The sequence below is a fragment of the Salvelinus alpinus genome, chromosome 2, assembly GCF_045679555.1.
Source record: "Salvelinus alpinus chromosome 2, SLU_Salpinus.1, whole genome shotgun sequence".
NCBI lineage: Eukaryota > Metazoa > Chordata > Actinopteri > Salmoniformes > Salmonidae > Salvelinus > Salvelinus alpinus.
Window position 1 is genome coordinate 13,636,033 of NC_092087.1, and position 24,295 is coordinate 13,660,327.

A 24,295-nucleotide genomic window follows, 5' to 3' on the forward strand; every position below is an offset into this window, starting at 1 on the left:
ATCTTAATAGAAAATGTTTTAATGTTCTGAGGGGCAACAATATCACAGAGTGGTTTTTGTTTACTTCATAGAATCCAGGAAGAAGACACTGATTGGTTGGGCTGAACTGAGATGTTCTCATATACAACTGAAGCAATGTTTCACACATTTCTACCAGACAGTTGGTGAAATTTAGCCACTCTCAAATTCCTATACAGACAGAGCTATGGATGCAAGGACTGACCATTCATGATATCAAAATTATAGTTTTAACCATGTTTTGAGGCTATATAATGTTTGTTTACATTGATTTGGTATACAAACGGTGTAAAACAAGCTTATTTTGACTTCTGATGGCTTAAGACAGTGGAATTAAGCTCATGAGGAATTTACACGTTATATTCTTCAAGAATAAATGGGTATATATAGTAAAGTAAAAAAATGTATGCAGCCGCTAAGGATTCCAGCTGTTATATTACTAAACTGTTATTTATATATACTGTACAAGCCACTGCATAGACATAACTCAGTGTGGTGAGACATTTTCTCCTCCCACACCATTTCTCCAAAACACATATGCAGCTATTTATTCTACCCAGTTAAGTACATCAGGTTCTCTGACATCACAAACAGGGAGGGGAGGTACATCATTAGGTGACCAATGCTAATCACCACAATTAAGAAAGAGGTATTTTTCTCAGACGATACATCACCCCCTCTACCTAGAGCACCGCTTTCAACCACAGGCACATTTGAATAATTAATGGTCCTGGGGATCATTAATAATTTCGTCCTTTATTCATTAAACAACAGAAGGAGAGCAACAGGGATAGTGTCATTGAAGACGCCTCTTTCCAGTTTGTTCCAAGGAAAAATAGGGAAACAAGGTGTTTTTTGTGAATGGTTGTACACAGAGGGCTAACGTCAACAGTATGCATGTTGGTCTCCCTTGACTCAAAGTAGAGTTGACTGCATCAAGTCTTGTTTTGTGAGAGATATTAATGTGTTGAAAATTCCAAATTGACTGTATAATCAACTTACATATAGCTCTGATAGACATACTTACCCTTAACAGACATGCCACCAGGGGCCTCTTCACAGTCTCTAGGTCCAGAACAAATTCAAGAAAATGTGCAGTATTATATAGAGCTATGATTTCATGGAACTCCCTTCCATCTCATATAGCATAAGTGAACATCAAATCTTGTTTCAAAAACAGAAAAAGCTCCCTCGTGTGACCTTATTTTTGTGTGTATGTACTGACATGTATGTGGAACTGATAGATGCACGTGCGCACACACATTATTATTATTTAGTAGTATTATTTTGTGTGTGTGTGTGTGTGTATTACAGTTTACTTATAGGGAAACTTCACCGCTAGACACTATTTGGGGTGTTTGTCCAATCTCCCTACCAGTGTTGTGTTCGAGACAACCTAATGCGAGATTGATTCAAGACCAAGACCGGAGAAAATCGAGTCCGAGTCAAGACCAAGAACGGAGAAAATCGAGTCCGAGTCAAGACCAAGACCGGAGAAAATCGAGTCCGAGTCAGGACCAAGACCGGAGAAAATCGAGTCCGAGTCAAGACCATGACCGGAGAAAATTGAGTCCGAGTCAAGACCATGACCGGAGAAAATCGAGTCTGAGTCAAGTCCATGACCGGAGAAAATCGAGTCCGAGTTGCAATTTCATCAAATCACCACCATAACAAGACATCCAGTATTTCTGTGTTCATAATTCAGAACAGCATATAGATTCTTTACACATTCAAAATAGTGAAAGAATGCATGCTGAGGGAAAATAGAGCAACTCTACAAAATATTACTAACCTACTAACCTAGCCTTCTACGCCTTCAGAGAAGGGCTATGGATTTATAAATAATGATAATAATATAGATTTAATATAGAATTGCATTATTATTTTCAAAGATATTCTGATTTAATTTCTTTAGTTTGTGTTGGACAATAAAGGGTTATTATATTTATTAAGCTTTATTTAGCTCGGCAAGTCAATTAAGAAGAAATTCTTGTTATACAATGACGGTCTGCCCTGGCCAAAATCTAACCACCCTGTGCCAATTGTGCGCCGCCCTACCGGAGTTTCAATCACAGCCAGATGTGATACAGCCCACGATCGAACCAGGGTCTGTAGTGGCACCTCTAGCACTGAGATGCAGTGCCTTAGACCGCAGGGCCACTCAGGAGGCCACAGTTAGCACAGACAAGAAAAAAATATCCAGTCGGGATTTTTATTTGCTGGTCTCTGGGGAGATAAATCTAGCTAGCTAAGTCAGCCATTGACTAGGCCATCAAAAGCTAGATAAAGGCATCTGCTATTCAACTGTATTAGGACATTTTGGAGTGACAGCAGAATCAACCAATCACATTTTCACTTAATGGGTGGGACTGTTTTTTACAAAAACGCATGGAAACTTCTGCCTTCTTACTGGCCAACAGGTCTCTTGTACCTCAGTTGGTAGAGCATTGTGCTTGCAATGCCAGGATTGTGGGTTTGATTCTCACTGTGGGCTGGTATAAAAATGTATGCCTTAACTCCTGTAAGGTGCTTTGGATAAGAGTGTCTGCTAAATGACAAAGAATGTTTAAAAAAACATGTCACTGTGCAATAGCGTGAAGTAGTTTTCCCATGTTCTAGCTTGCTAGCTTTTGTTGTTGGCTAGTTTGCAGAGGCTGCAGCGGGTGTCATCAAAGAGGATGTTGTTGATAATTTCCCTTTAAAAAAAACTTTCAATAAGAAGTTACAGTACGTTTCAAATTATCATCATCTGATGAGTGGAACTGTGTTTTTTTATGGCAGTATACTTGCTGTTGTTAGCCATCTCTTTGAAAATAATAACTAAAGTGGTACTGACAGCATTTTAGCAAACATGAAATCTTATTAAAATCTGTTCATATACACCCCAGGAAGAATTAGAAGTTGTTATTTTTATTTGATTACATTTTTTTTTTTACAAGCGACCACTTAGATATGGTCATTTTCACGTTTTAATAAATTCTTAGAATGTTTGGGAATTATGTATACTAAGGAATTTGTGAAAATTCTATAGCAATATAGAGTGGGAAAGCAGCCGTGCGTTTGTACAATTAATAGACACTGCAGTAAATAAAACCAAATAAAAACAACATCTGTCTTGTCCAGGACCGGAGTCTACACAGACCGGTGCGCAATAGCCAATCATAGCTGAAGTAGGCCTTTATACAAACAAGCCATTTGCCACACGGACCTGCCATCACTCACTTTGAAATGGACTGTGTGTTTACAGGCAGTTGCAGCAGCGTGACTTTAGATCTTAAGAAGCATTCGCCAAAAGCCACAAAATGCACCTGAATTTATTTCTGCAAATATGTAAACATCACGGGAGTCCTCTTACATTTGGGAATTTTACAGTCCTTTTGATCAAACAACCATGAAAAGGTAGGCTTTCTCTCCCTCATTCATGCACATCAAGAACAATAAACATCAACAACTAATGCTAGCCAGAGCAAGATTAGATAAAATCTAATGAAGGAACATTAGAGAAACCCTCTCAAAACTTTTCTGCGAGCTGACTGTCAAAATAGCACTGGAAAACGATGGGGAATTGTAGCCTGCTCATCCTTCTGCAGCTTGCCTGCCAATGCATGCTTGTCCCAACCAAGCACCCAAGCTAACTGGCTAAAGTTGGCTCAAGTTGCTAGCTAGCTACTTCCAGACACAAATGAGAGAACACCTCACTCTGACCATTTTACTCACCATAGCAGAACTGGTTAGGCTGTTTACATGGTATCTAGAGCATTCTTGACTAACTATTACTTTTTTGTCTACCTTTACTGACAACAGTCATATTCAGCGGGTGTTGCGCATTTGTAAATTCATCAGTTCTGTGCTCTGGCACACTCAGACGAGAGTGCTCTGAAATCGGAGTAGATAGAGATATGCTAACTGGATAACAGTCGTTCAAGTTTTTGCGAGCTAACCAAATGACACCTGCATCTCTAGCTGTGTATAGCCACTGAAATACAATATGAGGGGAAAAAGTCAGTCATTCACCCACTACTCCAATGGCATGACATGACATCCTCCTAGCAGCTAGCTAGCTATCTAGCTAACATTAGGCTTCATGTTTTTAGTTGCTACATAAATAGATATGCTAGCCCATTAGCCATGTTATGACTGACCTTTGATCATTGTCCTTGCAGTTTGATTGTCTTGACATTCCCAACATTCGTCCATTTTTGTCGAGAATATTGAGTCATTGAAACTGAAACAGTGCATCCTGAATGTAGACAGCAAACAATGTACCAGGTCAGCTGTGATTTACAACCTGATAGCAATATGTTTTGGACAACCAAGAAATGTATTGTTGAATTATATGAATCATGCATTGAACTGCATCCATCTATTCTGACATTAATGCCTTAGTGTACGTCATGGAACATTGAGTCAAATATAACCTATTTTTAAAACCTCTTAAACGTTTGATATATTTTTGACAGATATTATGATTGTCCGTTTGTTTAATTCCTGCAAAGTAGTTAAAACGCTGTCAGTTCCACATTAAACTTTAGGTCAACGGTTACTTTGTGTGCTAAACGTGATTTTTTTATTTGCAATGGGAAGTAATAGTTGTACATTTCTATTGGTAAATGCTTAATGGTTGAGTTTTTGTATTCTTAAGATTGGGTCCTACTGGCTTATTGTGTCAGAGTTTATGGACTGCTTTATCCTTTAACATCATGCTGTGTGTGACTGCTATCTTTCCATTGGCCCTATGCAGCGGTGTAGTGGTGCTTGGAGAAGTTGGTATATTCAAATTTTGCCGAAAAGTTCGCAAACGTCCCGCCCAACGAAGGAAAGCCGCCCTGTTTGAAAAATCCTATGTTTTCCTATTAGTTTTACCATAGATTTATCAGATTTTCACTCTCAAAAATCACACTTTTTTAAATTAGAAAAAATACAAAAATGTACTGCTATAATCCACAACAAGTCCACAACAATGCTTAAACCACATCAATCTGATTGGGTGGGCCTACGACCCTGATGCAAACAGTGCATGATGACAATTGTTGCCTGAGTTAGCATTTACTGGTAGATAGAAGTTGAAACGTATTTTCTTCCCTACCGGCTACCAATGTCATTCTTCTGTGAGCTGCTCCATGCCAAAACTCTTGCTACCTGCAGATGATATTGCTCTGAAACTAGGCTTTGTGTGAGGTGCGCATGTGAATATATTTCACGTGATTTGCGATTGTGTAGGCTACTTTGTGCATGATTTCTGTATTGTACTACATAATTAATAAGTCCTATACCGCATTTACACTACATCAGTAGGGATTAAGAAGTGAGTATATGTAATGCCCACTGAAAAAAAGTGTCTACATAGCTTATACCTGCATATAGCGTCCACTACAGCACTGGCACTTTGTGTTTTACAAAAAGTGCACTCTTTTACATTAGTGCGCTGGTATTACAGTTGCTGTTCTTTCAGAATCATGAACCTGTCACACACTGAAGGCCTATAGGTTCACCACTGCACAAACATGCCTATAATAGATTTAAAGGCTGTTAAGATATTAATGTTTCAAGAAAGGAGTGTATATATTTGGCCTGGCTAAGCGGTTTTATGCGCTGACTGAATGGAAACTGATAATTTTTAGTTTTTTAATCTGCACCAGCTGGTCTCCGGAAGAAATTAGAAGTCCTCACTGTCCGAGACCAAGTACAAATGTATCCGAAACAAGACCGAGACACTCAATATGTGGTCTCAAGACCTACAACCCTGGACAGGCAGACTGGTTTGAGTTTCACTCTCAACAGTATCCCACATCCAGCACCATTTTCTTGTTTTGTATTTATTTACGGATAGCCAGGGGCACACTCCAACACTCAGACATAATTTCCATTTTCCTGTCCTGCTAAGCATTCAAAATGTAACGAGTACTTTTGAGTGTCAGGTAAAATGTATGGAGTAAAAAGTATATGATTTATTTAGGAATGTAGTGAAGTAAAAGTAAAAGTAGTCAAAAATATAAATAGTAAAGTTAAGTACATATACCCCCAAAAACGTAAGTATTTTTACATAACTACTTTACACCACTGATACTGCCATATTCATTTGAGATGGAATACACTGAAGAGGAGTTGAGACAGTGAGAACAAGAATTGCGAGACCAGCAAGAAGTGATGGGGAGCCACAGTCAGACCCCAAATGGTGGTGCCTATTAGGGTGCTGTCCAGCCATGCCGGCAGAAGAGGAATATCTGTGGTGCAAAAATTCTATCAAGGACAGTTCTTACCTAGAGAGGGTCACTGCAGACCCCATGGATGGTGTTTCTGTGACAGACCATCGTTCTTCAGAACCTCCATGATCAACTGGTGGCGGAAACCTAGACCAGCTAGACAAGGAAGGCAAATTACCAACGAGTAAGTTGTTTTGCTGTTGGTATCTAGCTAGCAATATAAGCTGTCTTTTCACACAAGGCAGTGTTGTTCAGCACAATATAATTTTGTGATCAATTCGGCCTTAACAGGGCTTACTAGTATCAGTACAAGCTAAGCTATCCAAGTTGAGCTAGCTAACTTTGTTTGCTATACCCAAAATGTACTGTTGCCTAATGTTATAGCTAGCTAGCATAGCTAGCCTCAGTGCATCTTATTAAGAGCAAAACTGTATACTTTTTTTATGATGATTACTAGGGCTGTGGCGGTCACAGATTTTCATCAGCCAGTGTTTGTCAAGCAAATAACTGTCGGTCTCACGGTAATTGACCGTTAATAACACATTTAGCATCTCCTGGCTTCCACACATAGCCTACAAGCCACTGATGCAGACCTTTGGAACATCTATGTTTAATACATCTAATGTAATATAGCCTACGCCTTCACAATAAATCCATTATTTATTTTAGACAGGTCTAAAGAAGCATGATATGAAGAAAATGTTGGAAGAACTGTCCATATTTACTGTCGTGTGTATAGGTGGCAGGGAAGTCAGGCGCAGGAGAATCAACTTAGTGGAATGGAGTTGTTTAATGACTTAAAACATAACTCCAAAACTATAAAAACAAAGTGGGTACGAGGACCCGTCGCGCACCAATACAAACAACACGAAATCTGAACAACAAACAATCTCTGACAAAGACATGAGGGGAAACAGAGGGTTAAATACATAACAGGTAATGAATGGGATTGAAACCAGGTGTGTAGGAGGACAAGACAAAACCAATGGAAAATGAAAAATGGATCAATGATGGCTAGAAGACCGCCGAGCACCGCCCGAACAAGGAGAGGCATCGACTTCGGTAGAAGTCGTGACATTTACTCTTCGTCAGCCAACAAGATGACTAGGCTTAACGAACAGCAAAAGCACTATCCTATGTCAATCTACTATCCCCCATAGTACAAAAGTCGACCTATTCTGTGCAATAAATAAATATTCCAAACATAGTCTGGGACAGTTGTGGGATGCAATAGATCCCAAATTAATAACCACTAGCATCAAAAAATATGTGGCTGACACAACAGATCAGAGCATTTACTGTAGCTTCAAATGTTGATCAACTATTTGGTTATTTCTTCACATTATAAGTACAGCAATGCGCACAGGGCAGTAGGCAATAAGCACAAATGTTCCATTAGCGGGAAAACACCATTATCAAAACTGACTGCAAATGCGATTATGAATGTAATGGTTTTATTTAGAATAATTTTTATGGTGAAAATTATCTTCCCCAAACTTGAAACTCACGCACTGCTTATGTGTGCCAGTTAGGCTCTAAACCCCTTGTAAAGAAGATCAATGTGCTACATTTTAAGAAGTTATTTGGCCACTTTAGTTGGGATACAAACCTTATCAAAACATATAGGCCTATGGGTTAGGCAACATGAGGTGTGCGACTATGTTTCTTATGCTGGGTGTAACGGATGTGAAATGGCTAGCTAGTTAGCGGGTACGCGCTAGTAGCGTTTCAATCAGTTACGTCACTTGCTCTGAAACCTAGAAGTAGTGTTGCACCTTGCTCTGCAAGGGCCGCGGCCTTTGTGGAGCGATGGGTAACGATGCTTCGTGGGCGACCGTTGTTGATGTGTGCAGAGGGTCCCTGGTTCGCGCCCGTGTCGGGGCGAGGGGACGGTCTAAAGTTATACTGTTACATTGATGCTGTTGACCCGGATCACTGGTTGCTGCGGAAAAGGAGGAGGTTGAAATGGGGGTGAGTGTAACGGATGTGAAATGGCTAGCTAGTTAGCGGGTACGCGCTAGTAGCGTTTCAATCATTTACGTCACTTGCTCTGAAACCTAGAAGTAGTGTTGCACCTTGCTCTGCAAGGGCCGCGGCTTTTGTGGAGCGATGGGTAACGATGCTTCGTGGGTGACCGTTGTTGATGTGTGCAGAGGGTCCCTGGTTCGAGCCCGGGTATGGGCGAGGGGACGGACTAAAGTTATACTGTTACATGGGCATCATTCACAAGCGATAGGCTAATATTGTCACCCATCAGGCTATTCTTGATTTAATCTTGTCTTTACATACAGTATACTAAATAATATATTTGTGAAATTTGTTTTGATTTAGAATGGACCATTATCGTACACCTGTCTTGAAGCAGGGGCAGTGGGAAAAAATACATGCCATCTATGGACTTAAATAGTGAATGGAGGACGATTTCCCCATGGATCATTTTCATGCCAGCCAGGTAGGCTATACTCCTGTTATAAAGAGAAGCAATGTGCTTAATATTAGGAAAGTTGAGAAATAAATATAGTAGGCCTAGCCTATAGAAAGCTGATGGGATCCTCCTCTTTTTATTAGAGGCCATCACTCTGTTTTCTCACGCAATTGCATAGCCTATAGAACTGTAGCGCAACACGAGATCATGTGCTCTCATGAAGTGTTAGAAAATATTTTCGAACACATTTGCATTGATGTCATAGTGATTAGAGGGACAATAGAGTGCTGAACACCAGGCAGTTAGCAAGTTTGGTAGGCTACTAATGACCATCTTCAGCATCAGAGCTTGGAGAAGCCTAATTAACATTACTAAATGGTTTGACTGCTTCATGACTCGTGACCGCTAGTGTGGCGGTCATACGGTCACCAACAACAGCTCTAACGATGACGAAGAGTAAAGGAATGACTTTTGCTTTATGAGTCATATTACTCTTTGAATAACTATACCTGTGTGTTGTAGCTAGCTAGCTAATGTGTGTCTGTGAGATGTGTAATATTCTGAATTGTGCTACTGCAGTAGGAATACCGGCAGTACACAAGGATTGCCAATGATCGTCTAATAGAGTTTTTGTCATTCTCTTACAGACAATACCGCTTGGTGGAAAACAGATTATTTGGGGAATTTGTTCTAGGTGGGGAGAAGCTAGGCACAGGACACAGGATCACCTTGACTGTGTATGTTGTTGGGGCCAATCAAGCAATTTATCTCTCACACAATGGACTGTATGCTGGATACAAGTATGTTGATGACTCAAGAGGAGATGTGAAAGGTCCATAACAGCATTCTCCCTTTGTATCAAAGTGACTCCGAACACTTCACTACACCCACGAAACACACCATATGCAAGTATTCCCTTTGTAGAACTGTAGTATTTATTATAAGCGTTATTAGTATATTTTTCTTCTACTGTATGTCATGTATGTCATACATTGCCATAACTGTTCCTGCATACTGCTGTGTAAACTCACCTCGGTCTCCAGAGCAAATCAACTTTGCTTGAATACAATCCATGTCTACTAAATTGCTACATTGACAGACTAATCGACTGTTTTGTTGAAACATATTTACTTGCCAACAAATTAAAGTTGAAAGCATACACCAACTCCCTGCATCATTTGTTTTCGCATTAAGATTGTAGCTAGTTACTTACAAATACATACCATAACTATCACAATGAATTGATCCAGAATTGAAGTCAACACTTTATTGGCTGAAATCAATTAGTCACTTGTCAGTACACTCGTAAAACATATTATTTAAAACATTTGATCGAACTCCATTATATAGTGCTTTCAGAAAGTGTTCATACCCCTTGACTTATTCAAAATGTTGTTGTGTTACAGCCTGAATTCAAAATGGATTGAATAAATATTTTTTCTCACCTATCTATACACATACCCCATAATGACGACGTTAAAACATGTTAGTAGAAATTTGGGCAAATGTATTGAAAATGAAATTCAGAAATATCTAATTTACACACAGTAAGTATTCACACCCCTGAGTCAATAATGTGTAGAAGCACCGTTGGCAGTGATTATAGCTGTGTGTCTTTCTGGGTAAGCCTCTAAGAGCTTTCCACACCTGAATTGTGGAACATTTACCTATTATCCTTTTTAAATATTCTTCAAGCTCTGTCAAATTGGTTGTTGATCATTGCTAGACAACCATTTCCAGGTCTTGCCATAGATTTCCAAGTAGATTTAAACCAAAATTGTAACTCGGCCACTCAGGAACATTCACTATCTTCTTGGTAAGCAACTACAGTGTAGATTTGTCCTGCTGAAAGGTTAATTCATCTCCCAGTGTCTGGTGGACTGAACCAGGTTTTCTTCAAGAATTTTGCCTGTGCTTAGCTCCATTCCATTTCTTTTTTATCCTGAAAAACTCCCCTTAATGACTACAAGCATACCCATACCATGATGCAGCGACTACTATGCTTGAAAATATGGAGAGTGGTACTCAGTAATGTCTTGTATTGGATTTTCCCCAAACGTACCACTTTCCATTCAGGATGCATGTTTTGGAATATTTTAGTTTGCTCAGGCTTCCTTCTTTTCACTCTGTCAATTAGGCTAGTATTGTGGCGTAACTAATTTATATATATATTTTTTTTTTATCCCCATCCCCGCAGGTGTACTTTTGCCTTTTGGTAGGCCATCATTGTAAGTAGAATTTGTTCTTAACTGACTTGCCTAGTTAAATACAGTTAAGTAAATAAAACAACCAGGAAATGTAGTTGGCCATTTTATAATGGTGAAATGCAGAAACGCTTGTACTTGTGTATAGTGGGGAAATTCTCTATTTTTATGACACATATTATATGTTAATAACATATATATGGACATATATAGTCAAAGAGCAGCGGTGACATTTCCCTTTAATAATTTACATTCGGATAGAAATTAAAGATGAGCCATCAGCGTGTTTGTAGCGCACATTCATTGATGAATTTACTAACGCTCAACACCCGTTGAATATGGCCAGTGTCAGTAAACATCGTCAAAAAAGCGTAATTAAATTGTTGCCAGCAGCACAGTTACAGTCACTGGATAACATGAAAACAGCCTTACCAGCTCTGCTAGGGCGAGTAAAATGGTCAGAGTGAGGTGTTCTCTCATTTATGTCTAGAAGTAGATAGCAAGCTAGCTAACCTTAGCCAGTTAGCTTGGGTGCTTAACTACCATTGTGAGGTCAGAACCCTCAGATCAACCCTATTCCTCGGCTAGAGCGTCCAGTGTGCGCTCTAAACGCTCCAAGCGAAATGCTCTGAATTTACAAATGGACAATATAATAACACTCTGAATTTAGGAATGGCCCAGAGCACACTCTGAGCGCTCTCTGGCACTTTACGAATGCACCCTTCATATTGGAGTGTTCATTAGTGACTGAGTCTGTCATATAAGGAATTAAGATGCCATTAGCTCCCAATTTGGCAGCAGCTTAAACCCAATAACTGTCACTTAACATTAAAATACCAGAGCTTATGAATTAATGATCCATATTAGTATTTCAATAAAGGAACACTGATATCACAGGTAAATGTTAATGATCAAATTAACTTTTATTATAGAAGATGCTCAATATTTAAAGTTGGAATAAGTCTTATTTTGGTATCCCCTGATCTTTCCAAACAATATTATTATCCAGCATAGGGCCAAACCATTGCCTATTTCCATGCAGATAATTGGAAGTCACTTGAAGTTTTACATTCATAACACCTCATAACCAATTCAGAGGCCACAAAATGCACAAGGGCCCCTACTCTAGTCGTGGATAATGAAGTTATACATTCAAAGAGACAACCTTAAAAAATACACCAAAGCCTTTGTTATGGACAGCCAATTAGTATGTTTAGCATGTCTTTTGGAACACCTTCCTGGGCCTAGCCCTCTCCATGGGGATGTCATTAACAAAGAGGAATCTGCTGTCATCGGCACTCTGGGTTATTGTAAAAACTGAGGCCAGTGTTAGGTTCAATTACAAACTACACGCATTCATACTATATAAACAGCTATGGCCTTTAAAACTTAGAGGGGAGGAGAGTGTAACTTATACCTACTGCCTTTACACCCAATTACAACTTCAGACCTACATGTTTGATTGATTACGTGGCAGGTAGCCTAGTGGTTAGAGTGTTAGGCCGGTAACTGAAAGGTTGCTAGATCTAATCCTAGAGTTGACAAGATAAAATTCTGTTTTTCTGCACCTTAACAAGGCAGTTAACCCACTGTTCCTAGGCTGTCATTGTAAATAAGAATTTGTTCTTAACTGACTTCCCTAGTTAAATAAAGGTTATAAAAATGATGGCTTGAATATGTTCAAATATAGTCTTCCCCATTCTCTGAATGATGTGAATATCCAATTGGACCCACCCCATCTGCCTACAGAAATGTACTGAGTGTAACACTGCAACAGGGAATGTCTCTTCTCATTCATTCCAGGCGATCTCGTCAACTAGACTGGTGTCAGACTGAGTTTGCAAAACAGCAAGTGTGAGACAAACAAATCAATACCTGGAACAGTTTCCATTAGGGGAAACAAGCGGGATAACACAGCCACTACAGGAAGAGTATAATGTGACTAATAGCTAAGATTATTAATGCCTGTATCCCACAGCAAGGCACAGTTAATGGACACATCTGAGTTCTCCCTACCAGACATTATATTGGCCTCCAACATGGCATGCCCTGTGACAGACTAGCGTCCTGTCCAGAGGGTGTGCTTGTACATCAAGATGCTTCATGATACAGAAAAAGGATGCCGTTATGGTCCATTCTGGCTCGGACAAGGATTACAAACATGATAGATTCTGCTGGCCTCAAACGGTAGACTCTGTTGACCTGATGAGCCATCAACTCATGTTTCTCCCATTTTAATAGTCACATTTAAGACCATATGTTTTTCCTGACCAGGACCTCTGAGCCCCTATCCTTCAACATGACAGATCTCTGGAGAGAAGTCATTACACCGATTCAGTCCAGTTCACAAAGATTGAGACAGCTTTACAATTTTTTTTTTTACTGCAGCCAAAACCGAGGAGAGAGACTAGACTAGTTGTTCCTTGAAAAGATCTGCATGATTGTGATTGGGCCATAGGATGATGTCAGTCTGTTTTGGGAGATGAGGGGATGGGCATTATTGGAACAGCCATTTTCCTCAATGCAATGGAGAGCCAAAACTGTAAAGGTCAAATTTGAGAGATGGAAATATTATAAAAGGTCTAATGCACGGTTTGAGACAGTATTATCAGCCTCTTGGGACAGGGTTTTTAAATTGGCCAGACAGTGGTACAATGAATGGCTTAATCTAAATTGTTGACGCTCGATCTCAAAATATTTATTCTATCTCTAATTTCACGTTGATACTTGGATACTATACTGGAGCTATGGCAACTGCAGCAACGTTTCAAAACCTCAATCTTCTATATTCTGTTCTCAATTTGATGTTGATACTTTTATAGTGGCAATACATCAGTGCTGTGACATCTGAATGATGCGTCAAAGTGACAAGAGTTTTGTTTGTGAACGTCTAATTAAAAAAAGGTGTCATTTAAATCCATCATATTAGCTACATCACATGATGTGAAGTGTGGAGACAGCTCTTTGTCTCTGTCACAGATCCACTTGGTTAGTGTTTGCGCCTTCTCTGAGTGGTAGCAATCTGTTTTGTTCTCTCATTATGCAGCCTTTGTTTTCCTATTCTTCAGACTCAGCCATTTGCTGCTCCACTTAGCCTGACAGTAACAAAGGGAAACTTCCATCCCGTCTTACTGTTAACACCAGCTGATAACAATTGAAGAGAAGCATTGGATACAGAACTGGGCCAGTTCACTAAAATGAGTTTACCCACAGCACTCATTGTGGTATCTGGCTGCAAATTAAGATAACCTCTACTTACTAGATAGAAAACTAATTGTTTCAGATCTTAAAGGTGAGACAATTTTATAATTTTACTAAAATGGAATGAAATGCCCACAGTGCCTTGGATCTATACTTTCAAATCAACATTTACAATTACCACAACCCAATGCATCTGTTAAATTAGTTATTCAAATCTTTCTCTAGTCTACGATAAAAATAACAATAACAAAATAAAACACCATTGTTAGTGTATGTTGTTCTTTCTAAAAGTGGTTTTAATGTAACTACTGTATCACAGTACTATATGTACTAAGTAGGCTAGAGAGTGTAACCTCTACATATTTAAATACAGCCAAAACGCTATGCATTCTAAATTAAATCCACACGAAACTGGAGCACAAAACTGCAGACTTTACATTGCTCTGCTAGAATACTAAAAACATTTTTTCTTTCTGGTGAAACAATTACGAATGCAGGCTTTGCTTGGCAACAGCCAGCAGGGCATCAGTTGTGAAAGGGTTTACAGTTTTGGAGGAAAGTAATACAGACAGAGTAGAAACAAGGACAGAGACCTGGACCCATGAGGAGAAATAAAACCAAAGACCTTGATTTTCTCTTATTACAGTTAATCTGCCTGAAAGAGGCATTCTACTTCCTGTTTCATTTTATTTATCAAAATCCCCATCATTATTATGAATTTAGTGGGGAATAACAATCTGATTCAAATATTCAAAACAGTGATAATTCACTGGAAGAGAGTAACCAATCATCGTCCATCTATTATGACATATGTTAGTTATTATCCATATTCTTCGAATTGATTTAAATATTCAGTAAAAATGTGTTAATAAGAATCTTTCATGTCACTAGATAACTGAAATTCACCTGCTGCTATCTTGTTCTCTCCAGTAGAGACCAGGGTTAGAGGGCCACCAGCACACAGATTCAGATTTGTGTACAGAATAACATATGCCATTTAGCAGACACTTCTATTCAAAGCGACTTAGTCATGCATGCATACATTTCACATAGTCGATGCAGCTGGTCGATGCAGCTGTATTCCTCGATCTAGCCAATGCTTTCAACACTGTCAACCACCACATTCTTATCGGCAGACTCAACAGCCTTGGTTTCTCAAATGACTGCCTCGCCTGGTTCACCAACTACGTCTCAGACAGAGTTCAGTGTGTCAAATCGGAGGGCCTGTTGTCCGGACCTCTGGCAGTCTCTATGGGGGTGCCACAGGGTTCAATCCTCGGGCCAACTCTTTTCTCTGTATACTTCAATGATGTCGCTCTTGCTGCTGGTGATTCTCTGATCCACCTCTACGCAGACAACACCATTCTGTATACCTCTGGCCCTTCTTTTGGACACTGTGTTAACTAACCTCCAGACGAGCTTCAATGCCATACAACTCTCCTTTCGTGGCCTCCAACTGCTCTTAAATGCAAGTAAAACTAAATGCATGCTCTTCAACCGATCGCTTCCCACTCCTGCCCACCTATCCAGCATCACTACTCTGGATGGTTCTGACTTAGAATATGTGGACAACTACAAATACCTAGGTGTCTGGTTAGACTGTAAACTCTATTTCCAGACTCACATTAAGCATCTCCAATCCAAAATTACATCTGGAATCGGCTTCCTATTTCGCAAAAAAGCATCCTTCACTCATGCTGCCAAACATACCCTCGTAAAACTGACTATCCTACCGATCCTTGACTTTGGCGATGTAATTTACAAAATAGCCTGCATCCAATTTTCTGAGTAGAGTGTTGGAGGCTATCACAGTGCCATCCGTTTTGTCACCAAAGCTCTATATACAACCCACCACTGCGACCTGTATGCTCTCGTTGGCTGGCCCTCGCTTCATATTCGTTGCCAAATCCACTGGTTCCAGGTCATCGATAAGTCTTTGCTAGGTAAAGCCCCGCCTTATCTCAGCTCACTGGTCACCATAGCAGCACCCACCCGTATCACGCGCTCCAGCAGGTATATTTCACTGATCACCCCCAAAGCCAATTCCTCGTTCAGCCACCTTTCCTTACAGTTCTCTGCTGCCAATGACTGGAATGAACTGCAAAATCACTGAAGCTGGAGACTCATATCTCCCTCACTAGCTTTAAGCACCAGCTGTCGGAGCAGCTCACAGATCATTGCACCTGTACATAGCCCATCCAACTACCTCATCCCCATACTGTTATTTATTTTATTTATTTTGCTCCTTTGTACCCCAGTATCTCTACTTGCACACTCATCTTCTGCACATCTATCACTCCGGTGTTTAATTGCTATATTTGTAATTATTTCGCCACTATGGCCTATTTATTGCCTTACCTCCCTTATCCTACCTCATTTGCACACATTGTAAATATAATTTTTCTATTGTATCATTGACTGTATGTTTGTTTATTCCATGTGTAACTCTGTTGTTGTTTGTGTCGCACTGCTTTGCTTTATCTTGGCCAGGTCGCAGTTGTAAATGAGAACTTGTTCTCAACTAGCCTACCTGGTTAAATAAAGGTGAAATAAAAACATAATAGATATGAGTGGTCCCAGGATTCAAACCCACAATCCTGGCGAAGCAAGCACAATTCTGTACCAACTGAGCTACAGAGGACAAGAAGGATACAAAAACTCTCAACTCGCTGACCTGGCCCATTTAATGCACAAGTGTTTGTCAGTTGAAGCAACATCAGTACTCAGTAGACTACATGTTGCTGCAATTTGAGTGTGGATGCAAAAGGAAGTTAAGTCATCCATAAAGTACTTTGTGGCTAGAAATTAGAAATTATGACAATCATAAACTTGCTGTCGAGATGATGTCATCTGTTCTCAAACCTGGATATCAAAATAGTCCACTGTACTCTTCTGTCTACTCTCTCTGGCATGGTTCGCCTTGAGCTCCACACGTTGCATATTGAAAGGACGGTCCAATAATGATTTGGGGTTATTGAGGTCATATTACTCATCCTCCATGGTCCACATCATAATGTGGCTGGGCCACACAAGGATAAAGTTTCTACTGTGAATAAGCACTGGCACAATTACACATTATACGAATCGGTCAAAGTCTAAGTTTACATTACTGATGTATATTTATACATTTATGCAAACATATGCATGATTTTGGTCTCATTTACAAAAATACATATACTGTTTTATTGTCATTGATTGACCCTCACCTCCACTGGGGGCAAGATGAAAGTTGATTTCCAGGCTAATGGGTAAATGTGAAAGCATCAGAATGTCAGTGTGTTGTAATGATGCTGCACTTAGCTATAAGTGCAAAGGCATGTCTACTTAAGGTCCGGATGACTCTTGTTCAGATCTCATTTAATCTAAGGACATTTACATATGTTATCATTAAATGTCTTGATGGCATAGGGCATTATTTTAATTGTAAATTAGACATTTGAGAATGGGGCGTCAGGTTGATATCCAGATTGCGGAGAAGGTCCAGGTGGAACAGAGAGGTGTATCATGTGGATCTACATTCATCAGCCCTCTCCCCAAAGACAGGCTTTAGTCTGTAATACATATTATTAAAGCGAGAATCACTTGTGAGACAATGAATTCTAATGAAGTGTCAAGATTGACTTGTAAAGTCAGAGTGTGATTCAATGAAAACAAAGCACATTGAGAGACCTTGCAAGGTAATTGCTCTTTGTATCAGCTAATAAACAGTAGTGTTAAACAACAGTAATGTTATTCTGTTTATTATTGGCAGTGATTCATTAGTCACTAATTGACAAAGTGAGCATATCTCTGTTTGGCTATATTGTTTCACCCCAGCTGATCAAATCAAATCACATTTTATTCCTCACATGCTTTGTAAACAACAGGTGTAGACCAGAGGAGGCTGGTGAGAGGAGCTATAGGAGGACGGGCTCACTGTAATGACTGGAATGGAATCAATGGAACGGAGTCAAACAGTTTCATCTGTTTGATACGGTTCAACACTGTAGAGTAACTGTGAAATGCTTACTTACGGGTCCTTTTCTAAGAATGCAGAGTTAAAGATAAAACCATTTTTACACAATGAATAAATTCACACGTTGAATAACGAATAACAATGACGAGTCAAAATAACATGGCTATATACAGGGAGTACCAGTACCGAGTCGATGTGCAGGGGTACAAGGTAATTGAGGTAAAGTGACTAGGATAGACAAGACAGTAGCAGCTGCGTGTGTGTGTGTGTGTGGCGTCAGTATGCATGTGTGTGCATGGTGTGTGTGTTTGTGTTTGTGTGTGTTGGGGGGTAGGTATGTATGATTGTGTGGGTAGAGTCCAGTCTGTGTGCATAGCATCAGTGCAAGAGAGTTAGTTCAAGAAAGGGTCAATCAATCATATGCATTTATAAAGCCCTTCTTACATCAGCTGATGTCACAAAGTGCTGTACAGAAACACAGCCTAAAACCCCAAACAGCAAGCAATGCAAGTGTAGAAGCACGGTGGCTAGGAAAAACTCCCTAGAAAGGCCAGAACCTAAGTAGAAACCTGGAGAGGATCCAGGCTATGAGGGGTGGCCAGTCCTCTTCTGGCTGTGCCGGATGGAGATTATAACAGAACATGGCCAAGATGTTCAAATGTTCATAGATGACCAGCAGGGTAAAATAATAATTATCACAGTGGTTGTAGAGGGTGCAACAGGTCAGCACCTCAGGAGTAAATGTCAATTGGCTTTTCATAGCCGATCATTCAGAGTATCTGAGGAGTTCTGAGGCATGGTCCTATCGCTCAGGTCCTCCGAGACAAAGAAAGAAAGAAAGAAAGAAAGAAAGAGAGAAAAAGTGAGAAAGAGGGAGAGAGAATTAGAGAGAGCATAATTCAATTCACACAGGACACCGGATAAGACAGGAGAAATACTCCAGATATACAGACTGACCCTAGCCCCCCGACACATAAACTACTGCAATACATGTAGTCTGGGTGATTAGCTATTTAGCAGTCTTGTTTAGCAGTCTTGCTTGGGGGTAGAAGCTGTTCAGGGTCCTGTTGGTTCCAGACTTGGTGCAGTGGTACCGCTTGCGATGCGGTAGCAGAGAGAACAGTCTATGACTTGGGTGGCTGGAGTCTCTGACAATCCATTGTGCCTTCCTCTAACATTGCCTGGTATAGAGGTCCTGGATGGTAGGGAGCTCGGCCCCAGTGATGTACTGGGCCGTACTCACCACCCCCTGTAGTTCCTTGCGGTCGGGTGCCTTGCAGTTGCCATACCAAGCAGTGATGCAGCCAGTCAAGATGTTCTCAATTTTACAGCTGTAGAACGTTTTGAGGATCTGAGGGCCCATGCCACATTTTGTCCCGCCTCATGAACAGTTGTCTAACTAACAGACCCATGAAGTACAACAGGAGGCATAAGGAAAGATAACACCCAGCCAAACACATACAGCATTTGATGAATACAATTTATTTAAATAACTTAATTCACACTGGTTATTGATGCATGGCTTTTAATTTGCAAGTCTCCTCCAGTATCCAATGAATTGCCATGTTTTCAGTAACAGATTAATAGGGCGGAAATTCTTCTTACAGAGACCTGCTATTTCTGGAAGCGTTCTTTAGTAACCATACAATCACAGCAATTATAAAGCTTGGCAGACAATACGTATCCACTGTGCATATGTTTCCTTTGACACTTTGTGTGTGAAGTGACGTTACAGTGCTTAGCCAGGTTGATACAAAAAAACAGCAGAAAAAACACCTTCTGGTTTAGTCACTCAATGTCTTTCAGCTTTAGCTGTGATCTTTCCTGCAACTTCATTTACATTCCAAAGAGTGCTTGATAAAATGCAAGCCTGAGAATTTCAAGTTCTTGACTTGCTAATTGTGCTTAAACAGTTGTTAACTCCAAACCACAAGTATCCAATTATAATATGCATACTAGCAACATAACAGACATACAGTGGGCATTCAGATGGCTACACATTAACAGGAATAGCACGCAAAGGAATATCTGGTTAACAATGGTAATCCACAATGGTAACCGTTTAAAATGTTTTTCCAATTTCATACTAGCTACCATTACATTTGTATGCCATGATTAAACATTTATCCAACTAAATTCATGGGATACAGCTTTAGGAGAAATATTGATTTATTGATGCCATAGTCTTAACACTGCCACACCCCATTAACTCTCTAAGGTCAAAGTTCAAAGACCCTTTAAACTCAATACCTACTTGGCCTATATACTAACACATCTTGTTTTATTTGGGTCCGAATTAGAACACTTAATGTTTTCAGCATCTCAAATTATTTATACCTGTGAGAATGATGTAATTTGATACTCTCTATTCTTGATAGTATCCCATCACAGTCCCTGCGAGGCATTCTCAATTTCATTAACATGAAGGCACTTAGTGGACTAAAACCCTCTGTGCCTTCATTTTGTAGGTGTACTCCATAGACAATTATACTGCGTTTGGATTTCTTAGAGAGAGATTTCTTAGAATATAAATCACTCTTAGCTAATTTAGCTGGTATAATTAGTGACCATCAGCTTTCTTTCTTTAATGTACTGTATTTTGGTAAGTCAAAGTATCAAACAGTAGGGCTATAATGCCAATCAGGACATTGGTTCCTCCTATCTGTGGAAGAAAATCTGTTTCATTTCCTTCTTTAACTAGAACAACATCACAGGCAGTCACCCCCTTAATGTGAGGTTATACTCACCAACAAAGCATTAAGAGCATTTTAAAGGCATCACTGTTCTTGGGCCTGGAACACTACTCTGTACACTACATATACTGTGAAATTGAGCTGAGAATACTTCCATGTATCAAGACTGAATCTGTTCATACAATTATGTACTGTATAAAGGCAAACTTCAAAAATATAGTGTGAAACATTCCCCTTTCCCTTTTTTTTAAATTCGAAATGAGCCTTTATTGATGCTAACTACTACAGTAGCATTGAAGTGTTTCAACTATCAACTCTATTTCCTGAGTCTACCCACATTAAGCACAATACTGCAGGCTGCTCATGTCCCTTATTATGGACTTCATGGCAAGGCAACTACTACATCAGGGAAATAGAACACTCTGAGGGTCAAAGCATCTTGTGGGTCATGCTGGAGCCCTTCAGGGACTCTGGCCTCTAACCTGTCTCTTTGAATACTTTTCAAACCCAGCTATGGCTTGAGTGGACTGAAACAGGCCATATTGTGGTATAGGACAGAAAACACCACGGACCTACTGCACTGTAGTTACTATACCATAGGCTACCAAACAGGCAAATAAAGAGTTAGGAAAATATAAGTGTTTTCTTTACTGCGTTATGCAGTAGCTTTTTACCCAACCATATGACATCTTCCTTAACTGAGCAGAGATTTTAAGGGTTATCGAAATGCTCAAATGTATTTGTGCATTTTCATGTAACGCTGTGTCATGACGTGGCCCTCTTTGGGTATAGTGAGTGCCTTCCCCCTCTCTCCCTCTTACACCCAGGTTCTGTTATCTCAGGTCGTAAATTCCTAGAGGAGACTCTCTCCTCATGGCCAGGCAGTATAGTCAGAGAGAGTTTCACAGTAGAACAAAGGAACTTATTCTACATCACAGAATTTGAGAACTGAACAATATCCATGTTTTGGAGAGTGTGTAAAACGGTCGGTGGAGAATCCAGCTACGACCGGTCCATTTTGTTTTATGATTGTGACCTCAGGAAAGACAATACAGCCACATTATCAGAACTCTGTTTATACAGGAGCCTCCGTTCTGAGGCTTGCATCTATTTATTGTATAAAATGAATGAGTAAAGATGAAACTATTTGTGAAATTGTGTAATGTGATTTTAAAACATTAATGTGTGAGAATTGTATTTCTGTTTAAAGTTTCACTAAGTCATTGGCCCGCCCCCATCAGCACAGACATTGATCTGGCGTCATGGGACAGCTTTTCCACAGTTCCGAATAAAACCCCCACCTGGAGCAATCATCTTCGGACCATGCCTACCTCGGTCAGCTGAGGGAGCTAATCTTAGAGTAGAGACCAGAAAAACCTCAGGACAAGCTAAGGTTGTAATGGTTCCTGAATTCTTAACTATACCACGTGGTTAAACTCTGAGACTATCGATACCGACAGAATAAGAGCAAATCTTCTATACTAATTACTAGTCTGCAGCTAGGAATTATGTACCATTGAATGCGAAGACCGACAACCGCCAAAACATCTATTCTATAAGAACATTTCTGAATGGAACTCTGAAGTATCCATTCTAACGACGAAGACTCCAGGGACGCAAAGAGAAGTTCAGATGACCTTTCCAAAAGAAAGACGGACGATTCTAACAGAGATCATGACGACACACTGAGCATAAATACATATATTGATTGCAATTATTCCCAAATGAGTGAGCGTTCATGTGCAAAGGATTAGCATTTCAGGTATTATAATTATCAACTGTGTAGTGTCTTTTGTCTTTCGCGCCCTTCTCAGTCCCTTTGTCTACCAAACCGTCATATCGGTTTAGCCCACTAGGGCACATCCCCTATCATTTTCTTGTAACCATATCTACTTTGTTTGTTATGCATTTCTGTGAATATTTAGTTAGTTAGTAAATAAATGATTAAGACAATTGATGTATGGATGATTTATAGGAAAGACTGGGTTTGTGCAGATAACCAATGATTTACGACGTTCCGAATGAGACTAACGTGAGGTAAAGAATGATTCATTAATTAGAAGACTAATTGATCAGATATTAAAATATCTGAAAAGTTATATTAGGAAAATTTTTACTTTGTAATCTGAAGATTTTCCTTGGTGCCCTGACTTCCTAGTTAATTACATTTACATGATTAGTTTAATCACATAATAATAATTACAGAGAATTGATTTGATAAAATAAGTCTTCACTTTAACGATGCCAAAGACACAACTACTGCATGGAGCAGGCTACACTGCTCTCTAACAACTGAAGCATGGTCATTGCTGTAAATGACAATGTGTTCTCAGTCAACTTACCTGGTAAAATAAGGGTTCAATAAAAATAGAAAAATAAAATAAAACGTAGGCTACATACTGTCTCTTAGCCTCAGCTCAACGTAAACTGACAACAGTAAAAGCTACTGACCAAATCGAATCCAATTGTATTGGTCACATGCTTGGTAAACAACAGGTCTAGACAAACAGTGAAATGCTTACTTATGGGCCCTTCCCAACAATGCAGAGATAATTAAAATAGAGAAATTATAGAAAAGTAAAAAACGTAATAATAACCAGGACCATGGCTACCGGTAAATTACAGCTAAGTGTTGTCTGAGAAACAAATTATTATTATTATTTGGTGGGTGCTATATTTGTCCTATTTCAAATGGCGAGACTGCAAATGGAGAGTCGTTTTAGGATTTAAATGGATGAACTGGTGTCATACTAAATTGTTTCATTGCTTTTAAAAATAGTGGTAGGGAAATTTGTGTAAAAACATCATGATTGAAATGAAAAGTCTACTTTAAAATGTCAGCCTTGTTTTGTCATAACTAAAAATATATAAACTCATACAAAAACATCTGTAATTACAATTAATTATTTTCCTGCTTTGAGAAACTGGTCAAAATGAAGATCCTACATCTGTAAGTAGCCTTGTCTGAGCCACAATGGCCCATCTCCTGGTCCTCTAGCGTGAGGACAAGTACACCCCTTTTTTTAGAGTCTTTGGTATTAATAAACTAGGGATCGAATCCCCAACCTTCCATTCTCAGGGACAACACACTAACGACAAGGCCGCTGAACTATCAAAGGTAACTGTCTTCTAATGTTTTACACTGAACATTGGTAAAACATGACAAGGGTCTGGAGAGGATGTGGTGCCAATGGATAGGGAGTCACAATCCTGAGTCTGTGTCAGTCCACTGCCAGCCCAGATATTTGTTTTGGTATGGATCTGTGGTGGGTGCTAACTTGGCAGCAGGATGGCATTGGGTCAGATGTAATATTGAGTGTTTCCAGAGAGTGTGTGTGCCTCTGAGCTTGCTGCCCAATGATAATGAACCATCTAGCTGTGGTGGAGAAAGAAAGCTGTTGCATTAAAATAATGGTTCCCCACTAGAACAGAACAGTTAGTCATATCACCCACTACATCACAGCCAGGAAAATACTTCTTCAAGATGTACATTTTTGTCAGTTAGTAGACACTCCTTTCCACAGCAACGAGGGCATACATTTTCTTACTGGTTCCCTGTGGGAATCGAACCCACAACGCTGGCATTGCACGCACCA

General features: G+C 39.7%; 1 protein-coding gene across 2 annotated transcripts in view; it reads left to right on the top strand.

Annotated features, from left to right (window-relative positions):
• The window catches only part of LOC139542599 (metabotropic glutamate receptor 4-like), a 277,141-nt gene that overhangs the window by 132,236 nt on the left and 120,610 nt on the right, over positions 1-24,295 (top strand). The gene's annotated exons all lie outside the window — the stretch shown is intronic.